A 10,571-nucleotide genomic window follows, 5' to 3' on the forward strand; every position below is an offset into this window, starting at 1 on the left:
GTAAAGCACACACGGATCTGAAAGGTTCAGACCCGTTGACTAAAACCTCTCTCACAAGCAACATGATCAAACCTAAAACTCATTGAGTGTTAATCACATAGTGATGTGAACTAGACTACTGACTCTAGTAAACTCTTGGGTGTTAGTCACATGGCGATGTGACCTGTGAGTGTTAATCACATGGCGATGTGAACTAGATTATTGACTCTAGTGCAAGTGGGAGACTGTTGGAAATATGCCCTAGAGGCAATAATAAATTGGTTATTATTATATTTCCTTGTTCATGATAATCGTTTATTATCCATGCTATAATTGTATTGATAGGAAACTCAGATACATGTGTGGATACATAGACAACACCATGTCCCTAGTAAGCCTCTAGTTGACTAGCTCGTTGATCAATAGATGGTTACGGTTTCCTAACCATGGACATTGGATGTCGTTGATAACGGGATCACATCATTAGGAGAATGATGTGATGGACAAGACCTAATCCTAAGCCTAGCACAAAGATCGTATAGTTCGTATGCTAAAGCTTTTCTAATGTCAAGTATCATTTCCTTAGACCATGAGATTGTGCAACTCCCGGATACCGTAGGAGTGCTTTGGGTGTATCAAACGTCACAACGTAACTGGGTGACTATAAAGGTGCATTACAGGTATCTCCGAAAGTGTCTGTTGGGTTGGCACGAATCGAGACTGGGATTTGTCACTCCGTGTAAGCGGAGAGGTATCTCTGGGCCCACTCGGTAGGACATCATCATATGCGCAATGTGACCAAAGAGTTGATCACGGGATGATGTGTTACGAAACGAGTAAAGAGACTTGCCGGTAACGAGATTGAACAAGGTATATGGATACCGACGATCGAATCTCGGGCAAGTAACATACCGATAGACAAAGGGAATTGTATACGGGATTGATTAAGTCCTTGACATCGTGGTTCATCCGATGAGATCATCGTGGAACATGTGGGAGCCATCATGGGTATCCAGATCCCGCTGTTGGTTATTGACCGGAGAACGTCTCGGTCATGTCTGCATGTCTCCCGAACCCGTAGGGTCTACACACTTAAGGTTCGATGACGCTAGGGTTGTGAAGATATTTAGTATGCGGTAACCCGAAAGTTGTTCGGAGTCCCGGATGAGATCCCGGACGTCACGAGGAGTTCCGGAATGGTCCGGAGGTAAAGAATTATATATAGGAAGTGCTATTTCGGCCATCGGGACAAGTTTCGGGGTCATCGGTATTGTACCGGGACCACCGGAAGGGTCCCGGGGGTCCACCGGGTGGGGCCACCTGCCCCGGGGGGCCACATGGGCTGTAGGGGGTGTGCCTTGGCCTATATGGGCCAAGGGCACCAGCCCCAAGAGGCCCATGCGCCAAGAGAGAGGAAAAAGGGGGAGAGTCCTATAAAGGGGGAAGGCACCTCCGAGGTGCCTTGGGGAGGATGGACTCCTCCCCACCCTTGGCCGCACCCTTCCTTGGAGGAAGGGGCAAGGGCTGCGCCTCCCCCTCTCCCTTGGCCCTATATATAGTGGGGAAAAGGAGGAGCAAACCAACCTAAGGCCTGGCGCCTCCCTCTCCCTCCCATGACACATCTTCCTCCTCCCGCAGCGCTTAGCGAAGCCCTGTTGGAATCCCGCTACTTCCACCACGCCGTCGTGCTGCTGGATCTCCATCAACCTCTCCCTCCTCCTTGCTGGATCAAGGCATGGGAGACGTCTCCGTTCCGTACGTGTGTTGAACGCGGAGGTGCGGTCCGTTCGGCGCTAGGATCATCGGTGATTTGAATCACGACGAGTACGACTCCATCAACCCTGTTCTCTTGAACGCTTCCGCGCGCGATCTACAACGGTATGTAGATGCACTCTCCTTCACCTCGTTGCTGGTTTCTCCATAGATAGATCTTGGTGATACGTAGGAAAATTTTGAATTTATGCTACGTTCCCCAACAGGGTGCTCGGGCCAGACGACGACTCCGACGCCGAGTCCGAGTCCTCTGACGACTACGACTCTAACGAATCTGACGGCTACTCCTCTGACGATGAGGTGGATGAGGTCGTCGTACTCTCCTCCGACTCCTCCTCCATCGAGCCTGATGTGCAGCTCCTGGAGCCCGTCCTCCACGCCGTCGAGGGGCAGAAGAATAGCCCAATTGATATGGATAAGCCACCGGAGGTCGCCGACAACCCAGAGCTCATCGTCGTGAAGCAAGAAGAGGAGGGAGGCGGTGAAGATGTGGTGGAGCCAGCGCTGGCCAAGAAGAAGAGGGCGGCGGTGAACATCAATGACGTGCGGCGCTCCCTATGCCTGAAGATGCTGAAGAAGGAGGAGTGACATGCTGTCTTCAGTTTCGTCAGAAGAAGAAAAAGTTCAGTTTCGTCAGTATGTTAGTTTGCCAGTTCTATCTATTTCAGTTGTATCTATGCAGCTACTATCTAATTAGTATGCCACTATCTATGCAAGACTATCTATGCAGCTACTATCTATGTTAGTATGCCACTATCTATGTCAGACTATCTATGCAGCTATTATCTATGTTAGTATGCCACTATCTATGTCAGACTATCTATGCACTATGAACTTGCTATCTATGTTCACTATCTACTTGCTATAATCCAAGCTGTTAATTCATCACAAACTGAACTTAATAAAAGCTGATAATTCATCACAAACATAGTACTCTCACAAACAACATACAATCCAAGGTTCATTGCTACAGACATAATAGAGTTCACCACAATAAAGCTTAACACATTACAAGCTTTCCTCCATAGCTACTACAAAAGACATCATTGACACACATGGTCAGACAGCAACACAAATTAGTCCTCATCACAAATAGCCTTAATCTGGTGAAGCTTCCTCTTGTTGCTATCACCTGCTGTCTTGAGCTCAACAATGCAGGAAGCAAGAGTACTCTTCTCCATGGTCAACTTCTCCTTCACTTTCATCAGCTCAGCAATGCAACAATCTAGCTTATCCTTCTTTTTTCAGGTCATCCTTCTCTTTCTTCAGGTCAGCATAGCAAATCTCCAAAGTCCTCTTATCAGAGCTCAACTTTTCCTTCTCCTTAAGATGGTTGAACTTCAAATTCCTAATGACAGTGGCTTGAGCTACTTGAATTTGCTTTAACTGGTCAACAACAGCCTTTAATTTTTTTATCTCAGCATCCTTTGTCATGCTGCTTTCCACACTAACTGAAATGTTGTCAGCATCATTCTTCTGGTTTACCTCAGGCTGGCTATCCTTATAATCCAAGAGGTTGTTCACATCTTCAACAAGCTTCTCATATGTCTCCTGCAACTCTTTTTTCTGCTGTGTGAGATTGTGTACAGTGCTTGCATGCTCCAGGCATGCCATCCCGTTTTCATGCTGGCTATGCTCATACATAAGCTAGAGCTTATGAATAGCATTCTGCAGATGCTCTGGCCAATGCTCATCTACCCACTGCACTAATCCACAATTTGCAACACCCTACAATAGAAAAAATCAGTTCAAAAATACAGACATTACTTACAGATTCAGTTAAATAGCTGATCTATTAATGTACCAGAATCACATTCATTTAATGATGAATAATTATGAAAACTACAACTAAGAACACTACCTATGAATCCTAGAACTAAATTCAGTAACTATAAACCCTAGAACATGAGCAGTAACTATGAACCCTAAAACATGAACAGTAACTATGAACCCTAGAACAAGAACAGTTACTACAAACCCTAGAACAAGAATTGGAATGCTGCAAACACAACTTAAAACTTACTTCAGTGGCACAAGCAATGAACCTCCTACCAGTGCTTATCCCCTCAAATGCAACATACTTCCTCCCTGGATTCCCATGCTCACAAATCACATTCAAGTCGTCAGCAAGACCCTCGAACGACGGCTCATCAATTGTAGCTGGGATCTGAGAAATCCAACAAAAATGTGTTCAAATCGAGCAAATGTTCAACCCTACAAACCCTAGAACAGAAATGAGGAATAGAATGTTCTGACCTTGACAGGGGAGTCGTCGGAGGAGATGTACTGCGCGGCGGAGCCGTTTGTGCTCTCACTGTCGGTCCAGGACACCATGGCGGATGGCGGCCGACGGTGACCGGAGAGGAGAGGAGCAAATGGGAGGGGAGCGAGCGAGTGTGGGAGCAGAGAGAGCGAGCGTGAGAGCAGAGAAATCGAGCGAGATGTGGTCGGGCGCGGGCGGTCTGTCTCTGGCGACCCGACTGCGTCTGTCTTAAGCAAACGGCGCCGTCAGCGCGTCCATTACGCCATGTCACGCATATTGGGCCCCACATGTCGGAAACGCCCTCAACCGAGCCAAATGACATGTTCAGTGCAATCTGCAAAACTGTTACTGAATCCGCGGTGGCTTTTGCAAATGATTAGCGACCACGTTGTTTTCTGCAAGATAAGCCCCAAATGTGGTGGTTTCTTGCAATTCACTCCACCTGCTTGGGTCGCCAAATACCAAACACAATAGACACCCCAAAGAAGCAGTGCCACGAAACCTTCTCCACCATTGGTGCCAAGATGGAAATGCTGACTTTGGAGGTGAAAAAGGCCACGATCAATTTCTTCAGCACGGGAGCAACGATGTTCACACCATTGACACGTTGCCTCCATTTCCCGTGATCCACGACAAGCTCCTGCAGCATCGCCGAGTTGACCCTCAGGTTGCACTTGTCGAAATAAACGTTGATGAGGCGGAGCGTGCGCAGGCGCGATCAGCAGGAGAGCAAGCGCTCGATGTCGGCAGTGCAGTACGAGAGAGACAGCGTCTCGAGTGCGGGGAACTCGACGCCGGCTGGCACGCAGCGGATGGTGGGGGAAAGGTCCAGCACGATGGAGGTGGCGCGGTGGAAGCGAGGCAGATCAACGACGTGGGAACCAAAGCCTTTGAGCTCAAAGACGAACTCCTCCGGGACGAGCCGCGCGGCAGCGCGGAGCAGCAAGTTCAAGCTGCTGGCGGCGTCGGCCCTGTGCTGCTCGGTGACACGCCCGCGCTGCCTGGGCACGCGGATGTCGAGGAGGGAAACCGCGGGCGGGGGCCCGGGGACGCGGCCGAGTGCTGCTTCCAGCGAGGGGAGCGCGACGTCGCGGAATGCGATCCGGCAGAGGCGGGCCCAGAGGCCACGCCACCGGCGGGAGAGGACGCCTGTGCGCGCGGCGGCACCGGCGCAGGGGAAGCGAGTGAGGACGAGGAGGAGCAGGTCGTTGGGGAGCGCGCTGATGAGGCCCGGTCCGCCGCCGCCTGGAACTAGCAGCCGGGGGGAACGCCATCGAGGCCCCCATCGCAACTGCATCTGGTAGCTCTGGAAAACCCCCACCTTTCCCCTCCCACCTGGTAGGCAGTAGCTAGTACATTACTTGTGCTACCAGGATCCCCTCGTTTTTGTTTGCATTTGATCTTTTTTTCTTCTCACGGAGTACTACAAATGTTACTCCCTCCGTTTCAAATTACTCGTCGTAGAAATGAATGTATCTAGAACTAAAAAACATTTAAATACATCCATTTCTGTGACGAGTAATCATTCTAGATACATCCATTTCTGCGACGAGTAATTCGGAACAGTGGGAGTACTTTTCAGGGTCAAACAAGGAAGTTCGGAATTTGGAGGGTCAAATAAGGTGGTCGTTATTTACCGTTGTCAAATGAGGAATTTTCTTAAGTACAAAGCGCCGTCACCATACACCCCGCTGAATGGCCTCCATCTTCCAATCGGATGTAGCTTCGGTATCGTAATGTTAATTGTCTTTTGGTGCATATGACATGTGGGCCAACCATCAATTGGGGGACGATGTCGGCGGTTATAAAGGGGAAATGTGAGGGGCGGCGAGGTCATCCTATAGGGCTAGGTTTTGTGGTCGATCGTGGCCCGAAGCGTGTGAATGTGAGAAGAGGTCGACGTGCACGCTCAGCTCGTGTGAGGCTAAGAGCATGGTTAATAGTAATAGAGCCAACAATCGGCTATAAGGAGCTGCCATATTATTTACAGTCAACCTCTATATATAATGGTACATTTTAATGTGTACTACTTTATGAATAGTTGGTCCATCTCAGAGCAAGTATAATAGGATGACCTAGGCGGACTGTAAGCCTTTAAATATTATATTTTGAATGAGTTGAACGAGAGAGAGGATGAAATAGAAAAGCGAAATTGATGTGCACACGACATGCAATGCCTGATGTGCAGCCGACACAAGCTCTACACCGTCAGATTGCCCAGTATCAATTTTACAAACGGCCTGATGGGACACATCGACTGCGTATCGACTGGAACCGTCGGCTGTATAGCAACGCTGATAGAAGAGAAGCAGGTTATTGATTAACACCCGGCTGCAACACGTGCTCCTAGGCACGTTGTGAGAAAGGGATGTGGGCCATATATAATAAAAGTAGTATATATTTACATGCAACTATTAATTGTACTTGCCGGCTATAAACTTGGTTATAAATGATGTGGCAAGACCATATAATTAACAGCTGGCTATACTATTAACCATGCTCTTACAACCTCATAAACTGTCTTGGGTCTCGTTTTGTAGCTGGCTACTAAAGCAAAATTACTATGCACACGACAAGTTGCCAGACGATTTTCAGACGACGTCATGATCGATGGCTACGGCCCACATGAACCCAAGTGATCGATGGCTCCAATAGCTTGTCGTCTACAAATCAGGCACAACCCATCGTTTGTGTAGTCTGCTTCTTTCTTTCTCCTTCAACTAAGAAAGATATAATATTTTAATCCTTATAGCATACTTATGTTAACGTTGTACTTGCTCTAACTCCAGCTGGAGATTAATTAGGACACCTACAATACGGGGTGCTAGGACCTAGGAGTAGGCGCTAGGATTAATATCCTCCCCGATATTCAGCTAAACCAAACAACCCATAGTATTTAACTCGGGAGGGCGGGAGGTGATCGCTCAGCTTTTTCTTTTTCTTTTTTCCTTACTGCACGAGTTAGAGCAGTAAGAACATCTCCTGCCGAGCCCCCAAGACGGCCTTAGGAGCCTTTTTTTTAGCACCGACAATCAAAAAGTGTCACAGCCGCACCCCATGGGCTCGTTTTCTGCCGGATTTGATGAAAACTATGACTGGCGCACGCAAGGCATACTCAGGGAATCGAGAGGCAGCTGGGGGCGCCGACACTATTTTTTGGCTGCAAAAGGCCCACTGCCAGCCTCTATAATCTTTCTCTTCTTCCTTTTTTGGCTAGGTCCACCACGTGCAATGCATGCAAAAAAAATTCTCTCTCCCGCATGCCTGTCGCCCCTTCTCCTCCATGCTCCACCAGCCCTTCCTTGACCACCCCACCGCCCCGCAACCGCTGCGCCCACCACCCTAGGGCCCATCCCCATGTCGCCGCCGCGGAGGAGAAGGTCACGGGCTCCAGCTCGACAGAGGTGGCGGTGGTGTCGTTGCCGTTCGCGGTGGGGCGGGCGGCGACGTGTCCTGCGGCGAGTGGGTGTACGATGAGGTGGCACGGCCGCTTTACCAGGATGAGGAGTGTGATACGTCTCCAACGTATCTATAATTTTTGATTGCTTCATGCTATATTATCTACTGTTTTGGACATTATTGGGCTTTATTATCCACTTTTATATTATTTTTGGGACTAACCTATTAACCAGAGGCCCAGCCCAGAATTATTGTTTTTTTGCCTATTTTAGGGTTTCGAAGAAAAGGAATATCAAATGGAGTCCAAACGGAATGAAACCTTCGGGGACGTGATTTTCTCAACGAACAAGACCCAGGAGACTTGGACCCTACATCAAGAAACAAAGGAGGAGGCCACGAGGTAGGGGGCGCGCCTACCCCCCAGGCGCGCCCTCCACCCTCGTGGGCCCCCTGTTGCTCCACCGGCGTACTCCTTCCTCCTATATATACCTACGTACCCCCAAACAATCAGATACAGAGCCAAAACCCTAATTCCACCACCGCAACTTTCTGTATCCACGAGATCCCATCTTGGGGCCTGTTCCGGAACTCTGCCGGAGGGGGCATCGATCACGAAGGGCTTCTACATCATCACCATAGCCCCTCCAATGAAGTGTGAGTAGTTTACCTCAGACCTACAGGTCCATAGTTATTAGCTAGATGGCTTCTTCTCTCTTTTTGGATCTCAATACAATGTTCTCCCCCTCTCTTGTGGAGATCTATTCATGTAATCTTCTTTTGCGGTGTGTTTGTTGAAACCGATGAATTGTGGGTTTATGATCAAGTCTATCTATGAACAATATGTGAATCTTCTCTGTCTGAATTCTTTTATGTATGATTGGTTATCTTTGCAAGTCTCTTCGAATTATCAGTTTGGTTTGGCCTACTAGATTGATCTTTCTTGCAATAGGAGAAGTGCTTAGCTTTGGGTTCAATCTTGCGGTGTCCTTTCCCAGTGACAGTAGGGGTAGCGAGGCATGTATTGTATTGTTGGCATCGAGGATAACAAGATGGGGTTTATTTCATATTGCTTGAGTTTATCCCTCTACATCAATGTCAATCTTGCTAAGGCGTTACTCTGTTTCATGAACTTATACTCTAGATGCAATGCTGGATAGCGGTCGATGTGTGGAGTAATAGTAGTAGATGCAGGCAGGAGTCGGTCTACTTGTCTCGGACGTGATGCCTATATACATGATCATACCTAGATATTCTCATAACTATGCTCAATTATGTCAATTGGCTCAACAGTATTTGTCACAACCGTAAAATACCTATGCTTGAAGAGAAGCACTTAGTGAAACTATGGGCCCCCGGGTCTAATCTTCATCATATTAATCTTCCAACACTTTAGTAATTTTTTGCTTTTATTTACTTTGCATCTTTATCATAAAAATACCAAAAATATTATCTTATCATATCTATCAGATCTCACTCTCGTAAGTGACCGTGTAGGGATTGACAACCCCTTATCGCGTTGGTTTGCGAGGATTTATTTGTTTTGTGCAGGTGCGAGGGACTCGCGCGTAGCCTCCTACTGGATTGATACCTTGGTTCTCAAAAACTGAGGGAAATACTTACGCTACTTTGCTGCATCATCCCTTCCTCTTCGGGGAAAACCAACGCAGTGCTCAAGAGGTAGCAAGAAGGATTTCTGGCGCCGTTGCCGGGGAGTCTACGCAAAAGTCAATATACCAAGTACCCATCACAATCCTTATCTCCCGCATTACATTATTTGCCATTTGCCTCTCGTTTTCCTCTCCCCCACTTCACCCTTGCCGTTTTATTCGCCCTCTCTCTCTATCCTCCCTCTCTTTCTCTATTTGCCTCTTTTTGCCCGCTTGCTTTTTGTTTGCTTGTGTGTTGGATTGCTTGCTTGTCACGATGGCTCAAGATAACACTAAATTGTGTGACTTTACCAATACCAACAACAATGATTTTATTAGCACTCCGATTGCTCCTCTTACCGATGCTGAATCTTGTGAAATTAATACTGCTTTGCTGAATCTTGTCATGAAAGATCCGTTTTCCGGCCTTCCTAGTGAAGATGCCGCTACCCATCTAAATAGCTTCGTTGATTTGTGTGATATGCAAAAGAAGAAAGATGTGGATAATGATATTGTTAAATTGAAGCTATTTCCTTTTTCACTTAGAGATCGTGCTAAAGCTTGGTTTTCGTCTTTGCCTAAAAATAGTATTGATTCATGGAATAAGTGCAAAGATGCTTTTATCTCTAAGTATTTTCCTCCCGCTAAGATCATCTCCCTTAGAAACGATATTATGAATTTTAAGCAACTTGATCATGAACATGTTGCACAAGCTTGGGAGAGGATGAAATTAATGATACGTAATTGCCCTACTCATGGTTTGAATTTGTGGATGATTATACAATTTTTTATGCCGGATTGAATTTTGCTTCTAGAAATCTTTTAGATTCGGCCGGAGGCACTTTTATGGAAATCACTTTAGGAGAAGCTACTAAACTCCTAGATAATATTATGGTTAATTATTCTCAATGGCATACTGAAAGATCTACTAATAAAAAGGTGCATGCGATAGAAGAAATTAATGTTTTGAGTGGAAAGATGGATGAACTTATGAAATTATTTGCTAAGTAAGAGTGTTTCTTCTGATCCTAATGATATGCCCTTGTCTACTTTGATTGAGAATAATAATGAATCTATGGATGTGAATTTTGTTGGTAGGAACAATTTTGGTAACAACGCGTATAGAGGAAATTTTAATCCTAGGCCTTATCCTAGTAATCCCTCTAATAATTATGGTAATTCCTACAACAATTCTTATGGAAATTATAATAAGATGCCCTCTGATTTTGAATCTAATATTAAAGAATTTATTACTTCGCAAAAGAATTTCAATGCTTTGATTGAAGAAAAAATGCTTAAGATTGATGAGTTGGCTAGGAACGTTGATAGAATTTCTCTTGATGTTGATTCTTTGAAACTTAGATCTATTCCACCTAAGCATGATATCAATGAGTCTCTCAAAGCCATGAGAATTTCCATTGATGAGTAAAAAGAAAGAACCGCTAGGATGCGTGCTAAGAAAGATGCCTTTATAAGAGCGTGTTCTTCTAGTTCCTATGAAAATAAATATG

General features: G+C 46.3%; 1 pseudogene; it reads right to left on the reverse strand.

Moving 5' to 3' along the window:
• Nucleotides 1–2,828: 2,828 nt before the first annotated feature.
• On the reverse strand, nt 2,829–4,086 carry LOC125526664 (annotated as a pseudogene).
• Nucleotides 4,087–10,571: the final 6,485 nt, after the last annotated feature.

The sequence above is a fragment of the Triticum urartu genome, unplaced genomic scaffold, assembly GCF_003073215.2.
Source record: "Triticum urartu cultivar G1812 unplaced genomic scaffold, Tu2.1 TuUngrouped_contig_1304, whole genome shotgun sequence".
Lineage (NCBI taxonomy): Eukaryota > Viridiplantae > Streptophyta > Magnoliopsida > Poales > Poaceae > Triticum > Triticum urartu.